The following is a 26,318-nucleotide window of genomic DNA, read 5'->3' on the forward strand; positions in this document are numbered from 1 at the left end:
ACCTCTTTAATGAAACTCCACAGAAGGCTAGCTGTGCTGCATTTAGTTACCTCCCCAAGCTCCCATACATTCAATGCTCAATTCCTTGCACTAATCCCATTTCATTACTATATTCCCCATGGCATTTGTTTGCAGATTATTATTGGAATATCTCTCAAATTGTCCACTGAATGATTTTTTCTATTTTTAAACATTTTTAAAGAGCAGTGCTTTATTTTGACTGCATTCTAACTTTCAAGACTTGTTTCATAAAACCAAGAATTTTTAAAATATATTTTCATTTTCCATTCTTTAATATTTATTTATTTATTTATTTATTTATTTATTTATTTATTTATTTATTTTAGAGAGAGAAAGAGCACACGAGCAGTGGGGGAGGTGCACAGAGAAAGGGAGATGGAAAATCCCAAGCAGACTCCACGCCCAGCACTGAGCTCCATGAAGGGCTCCATCTAAGGACCCTGAGATCATGACCTGAGCCGCAATCAACAGTCATTCACTTAACGGACTGAGCCACCCAGGCACAACTTATTTATTTTTTCTAAGTGATAACAACAAAGCATTAAACCAAGCATGGAACCCCGCGAGATCTCACTTGTCCATAAAGCTGTCTCTGCCAAGGGAATATTCACATGAATTTTATTTAGTTAACAGCCAAAATATTGTTTGACAAAATAAAAAAAGAAGAAGAAAATGAAGATTTCTTATTTAAGAATGAGCTATTTATCTGCTTATTCCTTATGGTTTTTTGAAATTTGAAAATTTTAAACAGAAGTAAGTCTGAAGTTATATAATATCACCCCGAGGTTGTATTAATTTTAGAGAACTATTTCTTGAATAAAGTCACGACAATTTTGCTTCTTTTTAAGTGAATTCCCCATCTTTTCAACCTCATTTTACTCACGTCCAAACTATGCTAACCAAAATAAATCTAGATTTATTTTGTAGAATACTGCTCTTGTAGAATACTGCTCTGGCATAGAAAATATTTAATCTGGCAGAAACTAGAAACAATAGAAGATGCCCAGGTATGTCTTTGACATCCAGTTAGGATAGAGCTAAATATCTCAGGCGTGATATGCAATCTTTTAATGAAAATAGAACAAATATTTGTAAAAGTAGAATACAAATGCAATAGAACCAGAATAGGTATTCAGTACATAGTTTCCTGCTTTTCACTTCTTTTGCCACTGTAAACACATTTTTAAAATTCCAGTGTTTCTAAATACACACTCCTCTCATATGTTGCACACAGAGACATTTAAATAACTATGTAGTATGGGTAAAACAGAATAACCTTTAAGATCTCTGCCAGCTGGCACTGAAATGAACCTTCAAAATCATTGTTTTCTCTTTTCTGAAGGACTCCCTGAGGATTACATTGAAAACAATTCTGTCTTGCTGTCTAACACAGTTCATGCATCAACTCCAACCTACAGTGACATAGAATTCCTGCAGTCTATTAGCCTGAATGGTACACAATGTATCCTCAGAAGACAACTTCAGATTTCATTATATATATATATATATATATATATATATATATATATATATATATATATATATATGGTGAGATTTAGATCTTACTGACATTTACCAATGTAAGCTATAATGGAGAAGAAGCTTAAGAAAATATACCTAATGGAAATGACTAAATGTATGAATGCAGGTAATAAAATTACAACCCAGCAGTTCAAACAATTGCATCAAGACTGTGGCACACTGCGTCTTGTTTTAGAAAGAAAATGGACACCATATTGTGATATTTAAAGTATTCTACTCAAAACACTTGTTCTTGCTCTTTTTTGCCTTTTACTCTCAACTTGACATATCCCCTTTCATTATGTCTTGATTGCCATATTTTAGCTTGATATTATCTCATTAATTATCCCTCAGTTCTCAGAAAAGTAACATTAAAAGATTGTGCTATTGATAAAATAATTTTTAAATCTATGTACCCCTTTGAGCATATTTGGTTTCCATTTAAAAATCTTCCTTTATATGTTTAAACAGATGCAAAAATGCAATTTCCAGAATATTGAAAATATTGCCATATTCAAACACAACTGTTAACATTACTTTTTTAAATTGAGCCAATTAAATCTAAATACCAAAGTATTTTGTTAGCTACTATCATCCATTTTTACACATACATAATTGAACTCTTCTTTACCAGATAGGATATTTGCATTGTACCTTTTCTTCCTATTTTTCCATTTCAAATTCTCCCACCTAATTTTATGCAAATGTAATATAGCATATCATTTAAAATATATAATTGATTACCCAAGCATGCAGGAGTGTAAGTATAATTCCTAGAGATATTAATTTTTTATGACTGTAAGCCTCTAAGGGTTATAATTTTCACTCTTGATTGATTATCATTATAATTAGAATTAGTACACAATTGATCAAAGCATCATTAGTATATTACAATTTTTGATAGAAGTAGATGGGACTGTGTTTTGGTTGTAATCTATCCATGCATTCATTGATCAGGTTTACTCATTGTTTAAATAAGGAATGGTTCAACATTATATATAATACTATTTTTTAAATTTTATGGGCATAAGCACTGAGGAGTCTAATATATATATATATAAACTGCTACAGCAGTGTCACAGCTCTAACTTCCTTTTGGACTGTGTTAGAGAAGTCATATAGTGAAGCGTCAGCAAAAATTATTTTTAATAATCTATCAGCTGGCAACCTGAATAGGTCCTACATTTTCAAGTTAAGACATCACCTGATTGCAAAACGATCCTCATTGTTCAATATCAGTTTAAATGTCATGTCTTACTTTCTCTGACTTCTCAGACTTAGCAATTTTTTCTCTTCCTCTACACCACTGCCTTGCTCTAGCGCCATCAGCACCTATATGTTATCTAAAAAATAATCTGTACTCCTAGTACAGTTCAATACTTAGTTATTGAACTTCTTATATAAGAACAATATATGCTTATTTATTCACATATTTTATTTACATATTTTGAATGAATAAAATAATAAATGGATATAAATAATGAATAAATAAATATAAATAAAATAATAAATGGATATAAAGCTATTTTACTATACACACTTATAACAATGGATGAATGATACATAAAGAATTTTAATTCCATGATAACACCCTTAATGTTGTTTCTTGCTTTCTAAAATAACACTATTTACTCAACAATAAAATCTACCATTTTTTCTTCATTATTATGTGCTGCTGAATTGAGATGTATAACTCTGAATTGTGGAAGCCATTTATTAGAAATGGCTTCTGATTTTAGTTGAAAACAGCATAGCAAAAATTCATGAGATAGCAGCATGTTATGATTGATTTAATAGTTTGGAGGTCAAACAGATTTTCTTTCATTGACTATCTGCATTACCTTGGGCAAATTACTTAATCTCCCTGTGTTTCAGTTTCTTCATCTGTAAAACGGCACTAATAGCAGCACCCACTTTATCAGTTTGTTTTAAACAGTAAAGGAGATCATAAAAAAATTAAGTCATCAGTTTGTGTCTGCCTACCATAGTTTAAGTCTCTAGTAAATATCTTAATCAGCTCAGGCAGCCAGAACAAAATACCATAGACTGGTTGGCTTAAACAGCAGACATTTATTTCTCACAGTCTAGAGGCTTGGAAGTCCAAATTCAAAGTGCTAGACGAATCTGTTCTGGTGAGAGCCCTCTTCCTGGCTTGCATAGATGGCTGCCTTTTTGTACCCTCACATGACAGAGAGACAGAGTTCTGGTTTCTTTCTCTTCATACAATGTCACTAATCCTATCATGGAGTCTACCCACATAACTTCATTTAGAACTAATGACCCCAAAATGCCCCACCTCTAAATACAAGCACTCTGAGGGTTAGAGCTTCAACATATGAATTTGGGGAGGACACAAACATTCAGTCCACAACAGTAAATAACATATATTCTACTCTATTACTTTTACTTTTCCCACCACCATGCCCCCATAATTAGCACAGTAGTACTTCATCATTTTAACTAATTTATGTGGCCAATATTTTAAGCACAAACAAATACAGCACAGTGCAATGTATTTGTGGCTAGAGAACATGTATGCAAAAAGAAATATAATAAAATTCCACATGTGGTTCATATGGTGAATACCAAGTAGTGGTATAAATCATAAGAGCATCTACAGTTAAAGGCAGGTTCAGTGAGTGAAAACTTGAGTGAGCAGATGAGGTGGGGCTTGAGATAAATGTGAAAATATGGCTTTGCATTTAATATCCAGGACTGTTCTCCATGCAATCACATCTTTTGAAATCTTAATGTAAATTGGCATAAATGTCCTAATAATATCCTCTTTGCAGGGCTGATGGTTTCTGGGGAAAGTGCAATGGGCAAAATTTCCTTCCTTCCCTTCCTCCCTCCCTCCCTCCTTTCTTCTTTCCACCCTTTCTTTCTTTCTTTCTTTCTTTCTTTCTTTCTTTCTTTCTTTCTTTCTTTCTTTTTTCTTTCTTTCTTTCTTTCTTCTTTCCTTTCTTTCCTTTCTCTCAGTAAATGTGATTTATGAGGGTGGGTTCACGGGGCCGGACCCAGGACATGTATATGAGTGCATGCACCTGTGTGCGTGACAGTGTGTTTGGCTAATGGAGTGTTACATCATGCGTAACAAAGGCTCAGTTCTTTTCTCTCACTTTATTTGAGATTCATCATTTATTTACCGCAGAAAGAGCTAAAAAAAAAAAACAACAAATGAAAGATGTGTAAGTCCTGTGAAATCTCCAGTAGAGCAGTAATTTTTTTTGTTCCCTAACATAACCTCAGATTCTGGAAGAGTATCTGGCATATATGCGGCATTCAATAAATATCTGTTGAATTGATTAATGATTGTGTAATATTTTGTGTGCTTTACATGTAGCTTGCCAAGCCTTTAAATTATCCAATTTATGGGCTGAAGAACTACACTCCAGAACTAAATAAGATGTCTCTAAATAATCCATTCTTTCATTGATTTACTCATTCTCATCCATTCATTACTAAGCACCTACAATGATAATGTTACAACATTTGTGAATAATTACCATATTTTCAGTTATTCACTAAAAATAAACTATTTTTATTATATGAATAAATTGTATCCAACTCAAACTAAATCATGTTATATGAATTGCAACAGGTAAAGGAAGACCATTTAATTTTCAATACTCAATCTTTCTCCATTGTTCTTAACAAGGATTCATCACAGTATGAATTAAATTGGTTGGCAACAACACTATTATCACTACATATACATCAAATTTTCAGAGGATCCTCTATTCATTTGAGGCATAAAAAGAACCTAAGAAATCTATATTCTTGATTTAAGAAAGCCCTAGGTCCATCCTGAAATGGTACTAATTCAACAACAAGTAGTAATATCTCCCTTTCCTTATGATTCTAGGTCAATTCTTTACAAAATCATATACATAGTCTGGATACAGATTGATACCTTAGCTGTACATTGTTCTAAGATCACGAGTAAGAATCAAGAAATTCATCCCTTAGAGGATTAAGTATTGCCTTGTTGTTTAAAACGTTCATAATGAATAACTGAAATCCAGGAAAGAACACATTTGATTGGCATCTGGACTCTTACAATATACAGAATAACTTCCAAAACCTCAGAAGCCCCACCCCTCAATTCCCAAAAGCAATCAATATTCCGTTATCTATTACCATATATTGGTTTTGTCTGCTTTTAAATTCATACAAGTGGAATAATACAATTTGCATTATTTCACATCTAGCTTCTTTCATTCAAAGTTGTGTCTCTTAGATGAATCCACGTTGTAAATAGAATTACTTTTTCATGTTGTATTGCTGTATGATACAGGATTCCCCTGCTCTCCAGAATTCAAGGGAGCCTATGAAAATCTGTAAGCCGAATGGCATAAAGCAAAGAAGCAGTAATCATTAATTTATATGGAAAAAGTTTTAAGCTGTCACTGACTACCTCCCTCCCCCTAAAATAAACCGTCTCTTACGATTTTCTGATCTGCTAACGGATGCACAGAGTAAATCCAGATAAAGCACAGATGCTCACACACACAGTTCAAAGCTCTGGCAGTTGGATACTACGGTTCTGAGCATAGTTCCAGGAGGAAGGAGCTTGGCGGGGCCACTCTTGCTGCTCACGGTGTACATTTACTCTACAGCTCACTAGAAAGTACTGAGAGCTATTTTCTCTTTCCACCTTTCTTCATAAAAATGAAAGTCCTCTTCAGGTTTCTTTGAGTTACTGAAAACAGGTACTATTGTACATCTTTCATAAAAGTGAAGTGGCGTAATGTTCCCCCAGTTTCAAAAGTGGAGAATACCTGTCTTTCATTGTACCAATACACCACAACTTATATATTGATCTTATATTGTGAGACATTTACTTTTTTTTTTAGCGTGGGCTATTATAAATAGTTACTAGGAGCATTTTTGGTACATAGTCATTTTGTTTTGTTTTTGTACACATTCAATACCTTCTCTTTGTTTCTCCCTAGGCTTCTAATTCTAAGATCATAAAAAAGGTATTTGTTTAACTTTAGAAACTACTACCGAGTGGTTTTCTAAAGCAGTATGCCAACATGCATTCCTGCCATTTATGCACCAGAGTTCCAGGTTGTGCCACATCTTTAATAACACTTGCAATTATAAGTTTAGCCAGTATTACGATTACATATTGATATCACATTGCAGTTGAAATTTACATTTCTCAGATGAGTACTCATGATGAAAACTCTTACATATGGTCATCAACCATAAATATATCATCTGCTAATAAGTGCCTGTGCATGTCCTTTACTAATTATTTTTTTAAAGATTTTATTTGTTTTTTTGACAGAGAGTGAGAGAGAGAGAGATCACAAGCAGGCAGAGTGGCAGGCAGAGGGAGAAGCTAACTCCCTGCTGAGCACAGAGCCCTACATGGAGGTCCATCCCAGGTCCCTGGCATCATGACCCAAGCTGAAGGCAGACACAACCCAGGCATCTCTCCTTTGTTAACTGTAAAATATGGTTCCCTATTGTTATATTATTCATGTATTGCTGGTTTTTGGATAGAAGACTTTTTTTTTTTTTTGGCTATAGTATTGCAAACATTCCCTGTCAGTTTGTCTTGCCTTTCACTCTTTTAAGGAATTGCTTTGGTGAACAAAAGTAGTAAGTTTAATTATGAAATCCAATTTATCAGCTTTTTTGTGTGTTTGTGTGCCCTAGTTACTAATCTTTGCCAACTCCAAGGTTATGAAGGTATTTTTTTAAGTTTCTTCTAGAAACTTTATTGTTTCACTTTCATGAGAGGCTATGACTCCACCTTGAAATGATTTTTGTAAATGGTGTGAAGTAAATGTCAAGTTTGGTGTTTTTTCCTATGTGGCTTTCTAACTGACCCAGCATCATTCAATGAAAAGCTCATCCTTAAGCTCGCTGAATACCACTGGCCCCATTGGAACAAACTATATGATCATATATAATTGTTTTTTATTTTTCTGGATTATCTATTCTCTTCTATTGGTCAATTAATTCGCCTGTGTGCAATAGTGCAATGGTTTAATTATTGAACCTTTATAATAATTATTGATAGCTGGGTAATTTGATTCCTCAGCTTTATTCTTATTCATATCACCTTAAATAACGTAGGTACTTGGCATCCTCATATGAACTTTAGAACGAGCTTGTGAATTCATATACACACATACACACACACACACACACACAAACTGCTGGGAATAAATGCAGTAATAAACATAAAATGAAGCTTTTAAAGCTGCTGAAGAGAATTTAATAATATCTTCTTTAAAGATCATTCACCAGCATTTTGATATATATTCTTTTTTTTTTATGATCAGTTATGGTCAGTATCGAATTAGACACCATGTTCCTGTGCTTTATTTTTTTCTATATAAATGCTTCTTTGATTTCTGCATTACTCTTCAAAATCTATTTTAGGACAGTAAGTTTTCTCGTGTTTAAATTACACTTAATTAGGGGGTGCCTGGGTGGCTTAGTCGTTAAGCATCCAACTCTTGATCTCAGCTCAGGTCTTGATCTCAGGGATGTGACTTCAAGCCCCACAGCATGGAGCCTACTTAAAAAAATAATAATAATACAAATTATAATTAATTAATGTGCTATGATATTTATTATGTATATTATGTAGTATGTACATAATAAATATCAAGTACAAAATGTGTGGAGCTAATATTTTTAATTTGGATATATTTATAAATGTAAGTGGCCCTAGTAACTTTAATTAATAATTAATTTTATTTACTTTTCTACATGTTTTTATTTAAGTATTGAATTACATGTAAAAATTTAAATAATACAAGTTAAATGTATCATGACTTATTTATACAACAAAATACTAAGGAAATTATAGTAAGCTTATATAATTTAATTCCATAGTCCTTAGAAGAGGGAAACATAGAGGGAAACATTACCCATAGTTACCTTAAGAAAGTCCAAAGCGAAGACTGTAGGAAATCATGTCATTTTACTTTTTGCTTTACACAGTTCCATGTTGTTTGAGATTGTACTCTATAGTTTGCTTTTATAAATAGTACATTTGACCCTTGAACAATGTGGGAACTAAGTACACTGACACCCTGCACAGTCAAAAAACCATGTATAATATTTACTCCCCCAAAATATAACTACTCAGTCTACTGTTGACCAAAAGCCCAATAATGTTGGTTAGCACATATTTTGTCTGTCATATATATTAAATACTGTATTCTTGAAATAAAGTAAGCTAGAGAAAAGAAAATGCTATTAAGAAAATCACAAAGAAAATACATTTACAGTATTGTACTGCATTTAAAAAATAATCTTCATGCAAGTGGACCCACGCAGTTCAAACCCGGGCTGTTAAAGGTTAACTATAGTCCCAATACAGCATATTCTTAAAACACATCCCTACAAATATGTAACTAATATCTCTTTATATAAAAGGAATATCAATGTACTGAAATGGTTTCTCATGAGGGTAACAAATCCTTCAGGGAAAAGATACATTTTGTCTTTGTTTCCCAAGGCCTACCTCAGTACCTGAACAACGGCAGGCACTATAAAAATCATTGTTAATCTCAATCGGAAGGCAATATATATTATATTTTTTTGGACTATTTGTCCTATATGTCTAGGTAGAGTGTCAGAGTTTCTGTGAATTTATATCCAACTTTAAATATTATGTTCCTACAAATTTTTTTAAACACAGAAGAATTCAAATAAAAATATGGTTTCCTAACAAATGTCTCTTAGGGAACATTTGAAGCTAAAAGTTGTTGACATATTAGTTACAGTATATTTTTTTCAACCACTGCACATTCTATCATTTATGTTACTCACTCATCAACTTATTGACTATGTTCTAAAATTACCTAAGTGACTTTGGCTTCAAAAAGAAGCAGATGAAAGTGAAATTTGTGGGGCAGTGTGAACTGAGTTTGCACAAATCAGTGAAGCTATAGGAGAAAGATGGTGGGTGTAAACAGATCTGGAGTAAATGCAGGTCATTGGGAAACTGGTCCATGTTGAACAACTCTCGAAGTTATTTTTCCAGTGTCATAGTAAAGTCTATGAGTGATGTTGGCAGAAGGGTCATTTAGGGATTCTCATCAAGATATAGGGCATAGAAAGTGTTCATTACTTCACTGGCGTAACTTGAGTAATGACATCTTAACCCAATTTCCAGATGTGCTATTTTCTTATTGGAACTCTTTCTTGAAGCATCAGTCTAGTTGTTTACCAAAAGCTGATGCTTTTATATCAGTGGGAAATAAGAAAGAAAATTCATACTTATTTCAATAATTTCTACATGATCAAGGCCTCAGTGATTCTTGAAAATATTGTTGATGAACTTTTTTTCTTATGACATTAGCATGGTTCTCAGCCTCAAATGTAATGCTTCATCAATATTGATTTTATTACATTTTCCTAAGATTTATGTTACCATATTGCATGAGACTAAAAATTAATGTAGTTTATACAAAATTTTTTGTTTTCTTATTTCTGGAAATCTTATTGAGGGAATTATATAGTCTCATGTACAGATAATTTTCCTTATATTGAAAAGAATTAACTTTTTTTCATTTGCTTTAATGTAGCTGTGTTGTTAATTTGTAGCACATTGGTGGAAAAGCCACAGCAGGAAGCTTTTGGCTCTTACTAAGATATGTAAATTACAGTAATAATCTTTGCATTAAAAGCGATAAACTTAATGCATCCAACCCTACAGTTGCTATTCTGAACCAAAAAAGAAAAAAAAAAGAACTTTATGAATAAAACTGGAAATGTTCAACTAAATTGTGAAGGGCTGTTTCCACAGATTATAATCTTCAGTTATTCTTAGAAACCTCCTATGAAAGCACAATGGAAACATTCAAAATAAACTGGCCTGTCCCTGACCTGATGTTTTGTGTCACCATTAATAGGAGCTATAATTGAATAAGTATCATATACATGTGAATATGTAATAAGCTAGAAGTCTGTTTCCTCTTCACAAAAAAACAAACAAACAAAAAGGCTTAAGTGGGCCTTCTGAAACATGAGAGTGAGTGGATGTCTGAATATTTGCCTTTTTTACATCTTGCCACCCTATCTAAAATTGTCAAGATTTCTTTGAAATAAGGTTCCCAATATGACTTCATAAGATGTTTGTGATCACATTTGGGGGAAAGGCAAACAAGAACACTGCAAATCATTATAGTCCATTAAAAGAATTTCAAATGATTTTCTTTTCCATTGTAAGCAGAGTCTTGAAAAAGGGATAGATACATATTACTAGTGCATGGAGAAGAGAAGAAAGGGCAATACCAGGAGTGTGAATTATTACCCAGATGCAGAGCTATGATGGGTGTGGGGTGCGGCCTGGAAGTACACAGGGCAGAAAGAGAATGATAACTGCCTGGAATGCCATTCGCCTCCTGCTCCCCTCTTGAGCTTGCCCTGTTAATGACTCTCTGCTGTCAATAAAAAAAACACAAACAACAACAATAATAGCAGTAACAGAATTTTTAGAGTATTTACCATGTATTTTTGAAACTGCATGAAAATCTTCTCGTGTGTTATTTCAACTTACAGAAACAGGTGGGGGTATAAGAGGAAACTTACAGAGCGGGGAGAATGAGGCTACAGTTTCCCAAAGAAGGCATTATTTTTTGTAACTGAAGTTTACTAGCCAAATGACCATATTCCGTAGAAGACCAGCAACATTAAAAATTTTACGTGCACTATTTTTACATGCACTATTAAAATTTTACATGCTCAAAAAGTAGCATGTCCAACAACTTTTCCAGTCTCAGTTCAACTTTGTCTTAGAATATTCCCGATGCAGAATGGTTCTTCACAGATCATCGTGCTTGAAGAAACAAGAAAATGTTTTTTAAAAAGCAAGTTTAGACTAGATTTTTTTCCCTTGATGTTTAGAAGGGCATTTTTTGAAGCCTTGGCCTAGTGCTCTAAAGGTAAATGGTTTCTCCTTCTAATGAGAATTCCAGTTTAGGCAAGGCTGATTCAATCCACATTGCTGTGCTGCTTGTTTATGGCCGGTGTCTGTTCTGAATGGGTACGTGTGTACTCTGATTGGTTGGCACTTATTGTACCCGTTATTATACACAGTGTTTTGAATAACACTTTAGAGAATAACTGACAGAAAACTTGGAAGTAATTGTCACCTCATCCAAAAATCCAATTATGTAGGAACTTGCATCAGAGTTGTGGGAAAGCTGTTATATGTATCCTATATGAGCCGCAGCTGCCCTTTTTACTATTGCCCTGTTCAGAAATAATAGCTCAAGGATGCCCAAACTCTTAAGAGTATAAATTGAAATATTTATCAAGCTTTCCACACTTGGTTATAGGAGTCCTGTTTTGACACACGGAGATATATGTGAATACTCTTTCAATTACTTTGTAGTTTTCGCTTCTTTACAAAGTGATGATTACTACCCATTTTAATAGAGGAGAATCTCAGTCTCTAAAGGCTTGTTTACATCAGTCTAGAAAAACAGTCTAAAGGGATTCTCCACACATCCTATCTATTCAAAAATTTATTAAACACCTATTAATATGCAAATTTCTATGACCCACACTATGACTGGTTCAAAAAAGACAAAAAAGAAAAACAAGTTCTTGCTCTGCAACAACTCTCAATGTATGAAGGGATGTGTGCAATGTCTCTTGATTTAATTCTACATTTCTTTAAGATTGCAGGAAAAGCATTTGAATTTTTTAAGAAAGATTTAGACAAATCATTAGGAAATACCTCCTGACTATGAGAATAATAAGAAAACGGAAATGCATTTATAGAATAAATGTTTATTGAATGTAATTTAATAAGGAGACCAACTGTCTGCCTTGAAACAAAAATAAATCTGACATAACTGGGGACATATCAGATAAATTTGGTTCACTGTTCCATGCTGGATTCTTAGGGGAAGAGCCTTTTAGAATGGGGGTGCAAGGGAGGCGTGAGAAATGAGGCTAGGAGAATGGCAAGGCCAGGATGAACATAACTTTGTATAGACGCTGGGAAGATTGAGCTTCATACTGCATGTGAAAAACACCAGCAGGTTTTGAGTATGAGGTGGTGTAGCTAGATCTGTGTTTAGATGACAGCTGCCAGGAGCTGTATGGATCTGAAGCAATCTAGAAGGCGGGCATACTAATTAAGGGGCCATGCTTGTAGTTCATTCATACGGTAGCAGGTTAAATGCAAATCAGTTTTAGCTAGGAATATTTCACCAAAATACCTCACATTTGCTGGGACTAATAAAACTTGGGTGGGCAAATAGGGTGAGGTTATCTTTAGGAGACTTAATTCCAATGGCTCCTTTCTGTGGGGACCTATATAACACCAGGTCTTCACTCACCCATTTATAACAGGGTGGCTTTTGGGTATCTGACATCAACTGAGTGCTAGTTCTTAGCTCCTCTCCAGGCCACCAGTTGAATCTGCTTTCTTTGAAGGTCTGGGCTCACCACTGCCACAACAGGGGCCCACTGAGGATTTTGGTGTTTGGGGCAAGCAATTATCTTCCAAAAGGGATTTTATTTCTACCAGTAGCCAACAGCAATTCAGCATCAACAATATAGAGAAAAGGGGCGGGGGGTTAAAGGAAGGTAATACTCCATGGTACTTTTAAGCAACAATTTATAATTGTAAGTGGACAGCTGTTCCTACTTCTATAAATAGCCTAGACAAGAAGTTACACAAATGCTTTTGTGGTTGCTCATTGTTTGAACAAGCATACAGCTTCCAAGTTTACTACTAATGGCTAAAATTTGCTGAGCACTGCTCACATCCTGGGCACTGTCTTAAGCACTTTATACATGTATTGTCTCATATAATCTCCCCAGAACTCCACGGAGTAGGTGGTATTTGTATGCCCATTTTACAGAGCGTAGGATGAGTTTTACAGACCTCCCTAAGGTAACACAAGTGTAACAAAATGTATAGCCCCTCCTCTTCTGGAGTGTTTGTTAAGAAATGGGACTCGTTATTTATCTGGTCTTGAATCTGGACTCAAATTTCTCTCTGGAAATCATTCATCCATTGCAACATTGGGTCAGAAGTAAATGCTAATGTAGAGTGCTTTCAAATACGTAAAGTAGTAAACTAAAAAAGAGTATGAATTAATTAATTAATCACAGGAAAGCAGTCACAGCTGTTTTGGATCATGCTGGTTATATTTACCAGAACTAGCACAATTATTGAGAACAGAAAGCAGAAGCAGAGACGTTGATTGAAACTGCAGGGGAACTTTGGTAGGCAGAATATAATTGCTCATTATTTTTATTTGTATCTTCCCATTTCCTTGTTTTTCTTTCCCTTTGTTTTTTAATAATACTCAAGACTTCACATGAAAACACATCCTTTTCATTGCTTATATATTTAGCCTGGTCCTGCAGCTTGTCTCATTCGGAAGTCATAATCAGTTTCTAATATCATTATAATTTCCACAGTAACCAGTTGGGGTATTGTAATCATACAAATAGGACTTTAGTAGAAACAGATGAACTAAGAAATAAAGCACTTATTCTTATGCAAACCATTCTAAGCAATAAACTAAAAGAACATTAAATACAAAAAGATAACTTGCAATATTTGGACTAAAGTCTTCTAGGACTATCTCCCTGCTTCATAAAGGTTTTATTGAAACTCAGTCTCATCCATGCACCCAACAGTGTTCTTTTTATACCAACATTTGGCCTTGTTCATCTTATTTATAATGTAAAGAAATTTAAAAGGTTTAGGGTTCTTAAACATCAGTATTTTTTATATTTGAAGAGTCCTTGAGCATTCAAGAATTTTTTTTTCTTTCCAAGCAATTTAATAACAAAAGAAGAGATGATTATGTAAAGTTATTTTGTCACCTAATATATGTCTGAAATAAGTTAACAAGTAGGCAACAGGCTGTTGATGGAGTTTTTTGATGCTGCATGTTTAACGACAATTCTGCTTTTTACCAAAAACAGTAGAAGCATAAGATTGTTTTAACAAATACAATTTGACAAACATATGGAGTGTTCATCTGCTCTATTGTATTTTATTTTAAATAAATATATGGATGCCGTTACATTATCTCTTCTAAAATCATTGAATTCAATATCAGATACTGTTTAGATCAGGAAGCGACATTTTTTTTTTCTTCTACAAAAGGCCTAATAGCAAATATTTTTGGCTTTTCCAGCCATGTGGTCTCTGTAGCAACTAGGTAACTCTGCTGTTGCAGCATGAAAGCTGCCATAGGCAACAGAACATAACAGAATTTGTGGGGTTGTATTCCAATAAATCTTTATTTACAAAAACAAGGGGTGGTGTAGATTTGGCCTGAGGCTGTTAGTTTGCCACCCTGGTTTAAAGAATGTTCTCAACCTGAAAACCTCTACAAAACAAACCTTTGTTAATGTTTACTTTAAGTCATTTACTATAAGTTTTTTTCGAGTTTTAAATGAGTTTCAGTTATGATGTAATATTACTGAAAGCAGGAACATTTTATTAGTTTAAATTGGTGAGTTGTTTGCACCCTCCCATTAGAGAGATCTGGCTAAAATGCAAATATGATTTCTAGTAGAAATTGGGGTCTGGATCATGGACTATGATGTTGCCTCATAATTTAAGAGATGTGAAAGAGAAGCTATTTACTCTCCTCGTTCTTACTAACTCGGGAACTTTGGGTCTCTCCGAGTCGGAGAACTGCTGCTCCAACTATCTTAGGTGAATTGAGCTCTTTTGGGGTGGCGGGGCATTTTTCTCATTGTTTTCTTGAAGAAAGCCTTGCACAACTACAATCCTATGATCTATCAAAATGATCTAAGAGGACCTCATGGTAGAGCAATACAGCATGCAAAATAAAACATGATACAAAGATGAGAAGAGTCCTGGCGTCTGCAGGGAGTGTCCTGCGAAAGTCGTATTCTTCCTATACTCTATCGTTTAAGAACATTTAGACAAACTTGTTAAAAATTACTAACTAAAAGAGCTGACCTACAATGATCACTGAGCTGGGAAGAGGCTAGGAACATAGCTTCCAAATGAGGTTCTGACATTTTACAAACTAGGGTGTCTTAGTGAGCCCGGGCTTCTAAAACAAAATACCAAAGAATGAGTGACTTAAACAGCAGGAATTTTATTTCTCACAGTTCTGGAGACCGGGAAGTGCAAGATCCAGGTGCTGACAGATTCAGTGCCTAGTGGCAGCCCATGTCCTGATTTGAGGCCTACACTGCCTTCTCAGTGTATACCCACAGGGACTTTCATTGTGTGTTCATGCAGCAACAGAGAGTTCTCCTGTCTCGTTCTCTTCTTATAAGGGCACTACTTCCAAATTGAGGGACCCACCTTCATGACTTCATCTAAATTTAATTACTTCTCAAAGGTTCCATCTACCTACAAATACCATCATAGTGAGGGTTACTGTCAACATAACGATTTTGGAGGGATTCCAATATTCAGTCCATAACAAGTAGTTTGCCAAACATTCACCTTAATATTTGAGCTTTCTAACCAAAACAGGAAGCCATCATGTAGAAGAGTGCCCTGAATTATATCCTTCAGTATAGTGAGGATGTAAATGACATTTGTCTTATAATATTCTATTAAAAATATCTCATTATTTTTCACTCTGTTGCTTCTGATAAGAATAACAATTAAATGTTAAGAATCAGGGGTGCCTGCGTGGCTCAATTGGTTATATGTCTACTTTCTGTCCAGGTCATGATCTCAGGGTCCTGGGACTGAGCCCTGCATCCGGCTCTCTGCTCAGTGGGGAGTCTACTTCTCTCTCTCCCTCTGCCCCTTCCCCTGCTTATGCATGTGCTCTCTCTCTCTCAAATAAATAAATAAAATCTTTAAAAAAAGAAATAAAAAAAATGTTAAGAATCATATTATTGAGTAGCAAGGAGCCTCAATAGGCTAATTACTGGGGTTGAATTAGTCTATGAATTCAATAGATTAATCGAATCTTACAGTATTTTGACTTTTTAGAAAGAATCATGACATAGCTTTCTATTTATTTTTTCTTTTGTATTTATAAAAAATATATATTTCTTTTCCCAAAGACCACAAATCTTTTTATTGTTTTGTTATTGTAGTTGCTGCTAGCTTGGGACTATCAACAACCTTCTTTTTACTTCAGTGAATTTATTGAATTTTGTGTAGGTATCTGGTTGTAACATATAGCACTGAATTTTTTTATATGGAAAAAATTTCAATTTATTTCTTTGTGTTTACACATTCTGCATAAAATAATGGACTTTAATCTTCTTCCACTCTAGATCTCTTATTTCTGTTTCACTCTAAATGAACAAAACATAATTTTCCAAAATAATCTTAAAATAATAGATAACAGATATCCAGTCGGGATTGCCAATTTTAATATATATTCTACTGATATTTCATCATCGTTACACTTTCCTTTGCTGAAAGCAAATTTATTTTTAAAAGGAAATGTCTTTGTTAATTTTTCTCAATATTTTTGAATAGGAATTTGTGTTGACTTGATCAAATGAAATTGGTCAAATTGCTTGAGAATAAAATGTTTTTAGTTAACCTACCAGTATAGTGAATTATCTCTGTAGTTCCCTTATATAGAATGTCTTTACACTTCTTTTTGAAAATTACTAATAATTATTAAAACATGCTTTGAAATTATTTCTGTGCTAATTATTCTGGCTTACATATCTATTTTTCATGTTATGATTTATATAGCTTATCTCTTATTATTTGGAACAATTTATAAAATATCAATTCATTTGTTCTGTGAAAAGTTAAATAATCTATCAGTGATAATTATAAAACATTTTATGTTATTCTTAATTACTGATTCATAGAGTTTCCTGTGTTGTATGTGAAATTATATATTTATTTAGAAAATTATTCCATTGATATTTTTGACTTTAGTACAAGGAAATTGTGGATACAATTTTATGCAACTTATTATATTTATAATCATTTTTCTTTACAACAGAGGTTCCTCTGGTTTGTTTGTTTTGCTAATTTTTTAAAAGTAGCTCATCTCGGATGCATGAATGCCATTATTTTTATAGTGGTGTCATAATAAAAATAAAGCAGTTGAGTAATGAACATTATTCTTTATGCCTCAAGGAAGACATAACTTAGAATTTGCACTCATGAGTCACTGACACCCATTTCTGGTGTATTAGTTTTCTATTGCTACTCTAACAAATTACTACAAACAACAGCTTAAACAACACAAATTTATTATCTTCCTATTCTGTAGGCCAGAAGTCTGGCATGGGTTTCACTAGGGAAAATAAAGTGTTGTCATTGCTCTATTTCTTTTTGGAGCTTCTGGGAGAGACTCTGATTTTTCCAGCTTCTAGAGGCAAGCCACATTTGTTGGCTTATGACCCTTTTTATCTTCAAAGTCAGCATGGTAGGTCTGAATCACTCCGACTCTCTTTATTCCACAACACTTTCTTACCTGAGAAGACCCCTCGTAATTAGATTGGTTCCATTCAGCTATTCCAGGTTAATCAAGACCCTTAACCTAATCACATCTGCAAAGTCCCCTTCCTCACGTATGGTAACATATTCACGGGCTCTGGGTTGGGGATTAGGATGTGGACAACTAGAGTGGGCCATTATTCTGCCCACCATGTTGGTTTCCTTTGTCACTTATGTTTTCAAAATCAGGTCAAGTCGTATACCTTTTGTAAAAGAAATTAATGTACATGAATCTGATGCTTATCCATGATTAATTTTCTTTAATCTTTGTCGAATTTATCTTTTAATTGGTTTCTAAGCATGTTCCAAAAAGTTGTTTAGCTCTCCATGGTTGGCCAGAGATCTATCTACATAAATTATTTCACTTGGACACATTTGTGTTAAATTATAAATATCCCCTGTGTTAATACACAGATTGTGTTGACAGAATTTGTTTGCTTGAGTTGACCATCATTTTAATCATGCTAATTACTTTATTAGCTCAGTAAACAGTCTTATATTTGGAAAACATTTTGTAATGCCACTTAAAAAAATGAGCGATACCAGATTATAAAAAAGAATGAAATTTCATTATAAGTTTGCATATACTTCAGAAAATATGTGCTTATCAGTGCTACTTTTAAAAGTTGTACTTGTATTAGTAATTTACTAAAAACTATTTTTAAAGAAAAAAATGAACTCTTGGTACAGTGTTTTTAGGAAAACCTGCTATCTGAACTAAACAATGACATTTACACAGATGCAGCACAAATCCAAATTTCCTAGAATTCTTAGAAAAATTATGTGGAGTGTTTCTATGGAATCTGGGCTGTTCAAGAATCAGTTCCTTTTTGAGATTAAAAGAGCATTTTCTATTATTCTGTCTTAGAAGATTTAACAACAAAAAAGTGTCACCACTTAACTATGCCTTTTAGCCAAATTCTAGGAATTTTCTCAGTATAATTATGTTATGATACAGGTTGTTAATAATGTAGGTTTTACTTTATACATCAAAGCAAATTTCTCATTATTATAGCTTTAAAAATAGCCTGTGTAGGTAAATAGGTGAATAGATGATAGGTAATAGATTGATAGATAGAATCTGGAGATGTTTAAATTGTGCAACTTAAGTCCATATTTTGTGAGTCATGTTTGAGATGATAATCATCAACATAATTTTTGATTAGTTTTTCATACTCTTTCATATTTGGTTCATGCAAATCTTTCAATAACTTTCTGACAGTCTTTCAGCTGCCAAAAAAAAAAAAGTGTGGTAGAAATGTATAATGGCTGAACCATCATGGAAAATAATTTGGTGGCTCTTTAAACAGGTGGAATTACCACATGATACTGAAATTTCAGCTCTGGGTATATACACAAAAGAACTGAAAATTGGCACTGAAGCACATGTTTATAGCAGCACTTTTTATAATATCCAAAACATAGAAGAGCTCAAATGTTCATCAATGGATGAATAGAAAAACACATTGTGATACATACATATACAATGAAATACTATTCAGTCACGAAAGGAAATGAGGTACTAACACATGGTACAACATGGATGAATCTCCAAAACAATTAAGTAAAAAAGCGACACAAAAAAGGTCACACACAGGTTTTATGAGTCCCCTCATATGGAATGTCCAGAATAGACAAATCCATAGAGTCATAACAGAGATTGGTGGGTGCCAGTGGCAGGGGTGAGAGTGGGGAGAGGGGAGAGGGAATGAGGAGAAACTGATTAATTGGTATGAGGTTTTATTTTGCAGGGATGAAATGTTTTGAAACTAGATATAAAATGGTGATTTCACATTGTGGATGTTCTAAATGCCACTGAATTGTTCACGTTAAAATGGTGAATTTTATAGCGTGTGAATTTTACTTCAATAATTAGTGTTTTTTAAATGTCTATTGTATAAACAGTATAACTTCTCATTTAAGACTAGGACATTTAAGCTCTTTCATAACTCTGATGGGGGCTTCTGCCCCTTAGCCTTCATCTGCTCAAGCTGTATCCACATACACTTTCCACTCTGGACCTTTGAGCTCCAATGACTGCAGGTAGGTGTTTTCTTGCTTTTCAATAACAACCACATCTCCTCTCTCCATTTCTTTAAACTTCCTCAACTATACCTATGCCCCATTTGACTGTAATCCTCATCAGAAGCATACTGAAACTCCGAAGAGGTATTCTCGGCTCATTTGCCTATACACTAAACATGAAAATGTATGTTGCTACCCACACGCAGGGCAGAGAGGATACTCTGCTGCCTTCCCTTTGACCCAGACTTGACCTGAGGGTATTCTGACATAGATGTCCTGCTTTCAGATTCCAAGCACAAATGAAAAATTCTCCTGAAACATTCCAGAATTTGGATATCTATTTCTAATCTAAGGGGAAGACAGAATCTGCTCTGCCTCCTCACATTTTTCTATATCCTGAGTACATCACAGGAAATATTTTTAAACTTAAAAATCAAGATGTAATCCCTTCTTTGATTCCAGAATTTGAATCTCCTCCACTTACTGACTATGAAAGAAATAGGGACTAAAAAGAAAAATGTGGTGATCTCAGCCACACATACAAGACTGAAAAAATTTGATTCTTAAATTAGTAGAGATTTGTATGTAGATGTTGGTTTCCCAGGGGTAGGTTCTTAACCATTTAACATTATTGCAACTGATGATTTCAAAACCATTATATTATTCTGTCTACCTTCTGTACCTATGATACTGGCAATGGGAACCAGGAAGTCAGAGGTTAGAAAAAATTGTCGTCTTTCTTTGAAAAACTCCCAGGAAACGCTCCTAAGCATCGGCACATTGCTCTATCCCCAAATAACCGAAGAACATAATGGTACTGATGTAAGATCTATGATAGCACAGTGCAGTTTGATCAGGCATTCTGAGTGACGATCATAGGAATTAATAGTTCAATGACTATTGATCAGGGGATTTAGCACTAGATCTTTCCCTTCCTGTCTTCACATATTTACACTGGGACATTGCAGATCTTCCCATCACGTGGAATCTATTTCTGCACCCCTTGATGATGGGTTTTTCATGAGACTAATTTTGACCAATAAAACATTCAAATGTGACAAGGGGAGACTTGAAAAGCACTTGCACATTGAGCTTGTTTGCTTGCTATTCTTGGATCCCTTTGTTAGCCATGTGGCTAAGCCTGGGCTCATCTGCTGGAAGATTACACAGAGACCACACAGAAAGAGACCCTCCTCATCACCGCCATCTCAGACAAGGCCATCATAATCCTCCCAGCCCTGGAAAGCCCACTAGCTCACTGCAAATTCTTGAATAAGTCTAGCTGAGATCAACTAAGCCTGGGTGAGATTTGATGAACCATCCTGCTGAGTCCAGCTCAAATATCTGACCCACAAAATCATGTGCTAAATAAATACTTGTTTCAGGCCACTAGGTTTTGGATTTCTTTCTTATTCACCAAAAGCTTACTAATAAATCTAGTGATGTTTCTATTCAACAACTTACTTACCATTGAATTCTACTTCACCTAGGTAAATGTAAATGATATAAATTGCCATTTATTGAGCACTTATACATACAAGGTATATTGCTAAAAATTATATACATATGAAAAACATCTCTTAAGGTTTGTGCTATGGACTGAATTGTATCCCCCCAAATTCATATGTTGTAGCCCTAGCCCCCGATGTGACTTTATTTAAGGTAGAGTCTTTAAGGAGGTAATTAAGGTTACACACACAGCCAGAAAGTAGCCATATATAATCCAAGAAGAGAAGCCACAGGAGAAACCAAACTTGCTGACACCTTGATCTTGGGCTTCCAAGCCTCTAGAACTGTGAGAAATAAAATTCTTTTGTCCAGGTCACCCAATCTGTGGTATTTTGCTATGGCAGCCGGAGCGGACTATTTCAGTTTATATTATTGTCTTCTTTTTGTAGATGAGACAACTAAGTCTGGGAGGACTTTATCTATCTGGTACTCAGTAACCAGCTATTATTACACAGAGACGAGATTCTAGACTAGGTCATTTAATGGTGAAACTCAGGTTCTTAGCAACACAGAGGAAACAAACTGTGCTTTTATGTTACTGCCCAAACAATATCAATATTAGTATATATGACCAAAACCAAAAAACAAAAACACCCAAAAAACCTCACAGCAAATATTAAAGAAAACACTACTTTTGTCAAATAAAATATAATGAAATGAAAGATGAAATATAAAACCTGCATCTAGAAAAATAAGTGTTTAGAGAGTGCTAAGAAAGGAAAAAGAACTCAAGAAGAGGACGTTCATCCATGATCCACTGAGAACAGAGACTGATGACGTGTTTGGTTTCCTTTCTTCACCTAAAGTTTTATAATGGTAGTTTTCGTGTATCGTGCCAACTTCCTGCCACTTCATTTTTGGTAATTAATCCATTATGTTAACTTTCCTTTTAAATGTTTCTCTTCTTTCCTGTCAATGAAATGATTGCTAGGAGGTGGTTTCATTTCACCAGACCTCTGTTGCAAGGGCTCTGTGTTCAACATTTAGGCCAAACAGGGCTGCTGTTTTCTTAATTTGCTAAGGCTATTCTATTTCCCTGTCTTTTATTAATTAATTCTCTGGCATGGGAGAATCAAACAGGACTCTGAAAGTATCTATTGGTGCCTGGCTACCCCGGAAGGATAATATTGTAGACGGAAGGTTGATTACCTCAGTAGTAAAAAATTCAAGTGAGAGAACTAGCCTGTTTCCCAATTCAAACATTTCTCATAATCAATTGATGATCAATTAAAATTAGTGAAAAACACTTAATAATCTTTACTAGTAAATTCAGACAAACATTTGATTAAAAACTAAAGAGTGAGCATGTCTAAAATTCTTCCATCCGTCAATAAGTAAATTGTTCTTAAAGTTAAATACCAAGTATTTTTTAATGTTGCATCATGAAGTACAATTTATGTTTAATAGAATCTGATTTTATACATGTATATGTTTTTGTTTTTAACTTGGAACTAGCAGACTATTTTGGTAAGATTTCTTTTTAAGAATATTATCAAGAGATGAATAGAAAATTCTATTAAAAACCAAGGTTTCCACATGTAAATTGCCCACAATTTTTAGAAAAATTCATTTTACAGCTTACAACATATTTTTGGAATAAATCATTTTTTCCTCTCAACATTAACATTTAGTTTGAAAATGCTATACTAAATATTATACTAAATGTTCACAGTATCATAATTTTTATATTCTCCAATTTCTTTTATGGGATAAAAATGGCTTGTCTGCCTCATTTTTGCCATAATTGGTTAATGTTTTTAAGTGCCTTATGTTTGGGTTACTACTATAGATGATCATAATTCATAACTGTCTTGAACCACGACTTGACTTTTTTTTTTTTTTGAGGATCAATTTTCTCACCAGTTTGTGATAATTGCTTTGATAATGATCTTGTTCATCATAATCTGATTAACATTCAGTACATGTAAAATGTGTATTCTCTTAGTATTTTAGGGACTTAATAGAATTAAGAAATAAAAGAGGTTAAGTAACTTATCAAAGAAAACAGTACTAGTAAGTGGGACAGTAAGGATTTAAACTCATGTTAGTCTGGATCAAAAATGGTGTTCTTCAATGTAGATGGAGCTAGACTTTATAATGCTAAGCGAAGTAAGTCAGTCAGAGAAAGACAAATACCATATGATTTCATTCATGTATGGAATTTAAGAAACAAAACAGATGAACATACGGGGAGTGAAAAAAAAAAGTGAGGGAAGCGAACCAGAAGTATCTCTTAACTATAGAGAACAAACCAAGGGCTGCTGGAGGGAAGTGGGCAGGTGGATGGGCTGAATGGGTGATGGTTATTAAGGAGGGCACTTGTTGTGATGAGCCCTGGGTGTTGTGTGTAAGCGATAAATCACTAAATCCTACCCCTGAAATGAATATTACACTATATGTTAACTAGCTGGAATTTAAATAAAAATTTGAAGAAAAAACAAACGAACAAAAAAACGGTGTTCTTAATCAATATAATAATACTCTCCTGGGTTTGCAGTATATATATATTTTTTTACCTGCTCTTGATTTTTAAAATTTTAATTTACTTTAATATGTATATTAAATATACATGAAGAAAATGTATATCATTGCTTTTAGAGTAAAATATATACTCTACAATCTATCTTCAAGTTTTGCAAACTGAATCGATGTTTCAAAAAGGACATTTTTTTCAGCTTACAGATCGTAGATTACTTCATCTCTATGTTTCTCAAAATAATTTAGATGGAATTACTAACTTCCAAGAATTTTGAGCAATGGAAAGTTTCATTTTTTTTTTATGTTAGAGAATTATACATGGACATTAACTTTGCTGAGATCATGCCTATCCAATTCAATGTGCTTTAGAGAACATCCCTGATTACACTGTGTAAGCGTCTTGAGTTGTTCTCAGGAGGTGAGGGCACACTTTCAGATTCAGTTCTAGAACATATTTCTGTGAACTCAGACTAGACTCTGATTTTACAAATCTTTAGGCAAAAACTGACAAGGAAGTAGAGTGCTTGAGCCCTCTCTCAAATTTGAGAAAGAACTCTGAAAATGTTACATTTAAATCTTCTTGGAGGACAGTGAAGGGAAGCATTAGAAAACTTGAAGAGTTATGAAGTGAGAAACTAAGTTTCAAGACACTTGAAAATTTTTAGTAAGAAAAAGAGACAACAGAACAGAATACAAAAGACCAAAGCAGTATGAATTTGGGGGAAAAAAATTCCCATTCTTGCATGGTAGGCCCAGCTTACATGTGTGACTTTGGGAAAATATAATTCATGAGTTTTAGGGTCTTCAATTATAAAATGTAGATAAGACTCTTTCTTTTAGAAATATAAATTGCCTAATGCCTGAGACTTACTGGGCCATTGCAGATTTCCATTTCACCTTGTCTACATAGAGATTAAACAGGTCATGTACTTTGAAAAATTTTAAGAATTGTAAGAAATAGCAAAAATAGTACAGAGGGTTCCAAAGACCCTATACTAAATTTTTTACACTGATAACATTTTACTTAACCATAGTACATTTTAATCAGGAAACTGACACTGTTACACAAGTATTAATTACAGGTCTTTCCAGAATTCATCAATTGTTACAGGTACTCAGGTATGTTTGTGTATACGTTTGTGCTGTGGTGTCTGTGTGTGGTGTGTACAACAAATGTGTGCATGTATTTGTGCTGTGTGTGTGTGTGTGGTGTATGTGATGTGTGTTGTGATAGGTAGTACTATGAAATTTTATTATATATATAGAGTCATGTAAATACCACCACAATCAGGATATAGAATCATTACCAAGAAACTTCCTTAAACTAACCCTTTTAAGCCATACCCTTGACAATTTCTGTCTGATCTTCTCTCCATTACTACACATTTGTCACCTAAGGAATGTGATATAAATAGAATCATATGTACAGGATGTAATTTTTTTGAGATTGGCTATTTTCACTAAGTGTAATGCCCTTGAGTGGACCCAAGTTATTGTGTAAAAATAATTTTTCTTTTATTGCTGAATCAATTTCCATCTTATGGATGTATCATGGATTTTTAAATCCATCTACATCTACCCACTGAAGGATGTTCGGGTGGTTTTCAGTTTGTGATATTGCAAATAAAGCAGCTATCGACATCATATAAAGATTTTCATATCCGTAAGATTTCATTTTTCTAGGATAAATATTTAGAGGGGTATGACTGTTGGGTTGTAAGCTAAGAGTATCTTTAACTTTTTTACAAAATCACCAAAGAGGTTGCTTTTCCATCCAGAGTGGCTGTATCCTTTTACATCCCTAGAAGAAATGTGTGAGAGATGCAGCTGCAAATGCAGTGGCAGATGGGTGTTATTTTAAGAAATATAAAATATGGAATGATTTCTTCTCTGACTTCTTGGACAAAGGGGAGTTGGTCATAAAATACATCTGGGAAAAAATTGCTCAGCTGAATGCTAATACTGAGAAAGTTGGAAGCATATGATTCACTCTTATGCAAAATGTTATTTCCTCAAATGATTGAGTGGCTAAATTGACATACAATTTGACTGAATGGAAATTTATACATTACTTTCTGTATTAATCAGACCATATTCTTGTTTCTGTTCAGAATAGACAACAGATTTTGTGGTGTGAATTCACCCTAAATAAACCAAAATTCTTAATGTCTTCAGAGATTCTTGTAAATATGATCATTCATTAGCAGTATGGGGCAGGGATACTCTATTTGCTGAAAGAAGCATTAGCAAGATTTGGAATATAACACAATCCCAGCAGGCAATTAAGAGTTGCTTTAAAATAGCTCCTATTTAATGAACCCAAGTGTAACACATCTTA

The sequence above is a fragment of the Ursus americanus genome, chromosome 11 (assembly GCF_024610735.1).
Source record: "Ursus americanus isolate L20-20 chromosome 11, mUrsAme1.1.p, whole genome shotgun sequence".
NCBI classification, from domain to species: Eukaryota; Metazoa; Chordata; class Mammalia; order Carnivora; family Ursidae; genus Ursus; species Ursus americanus.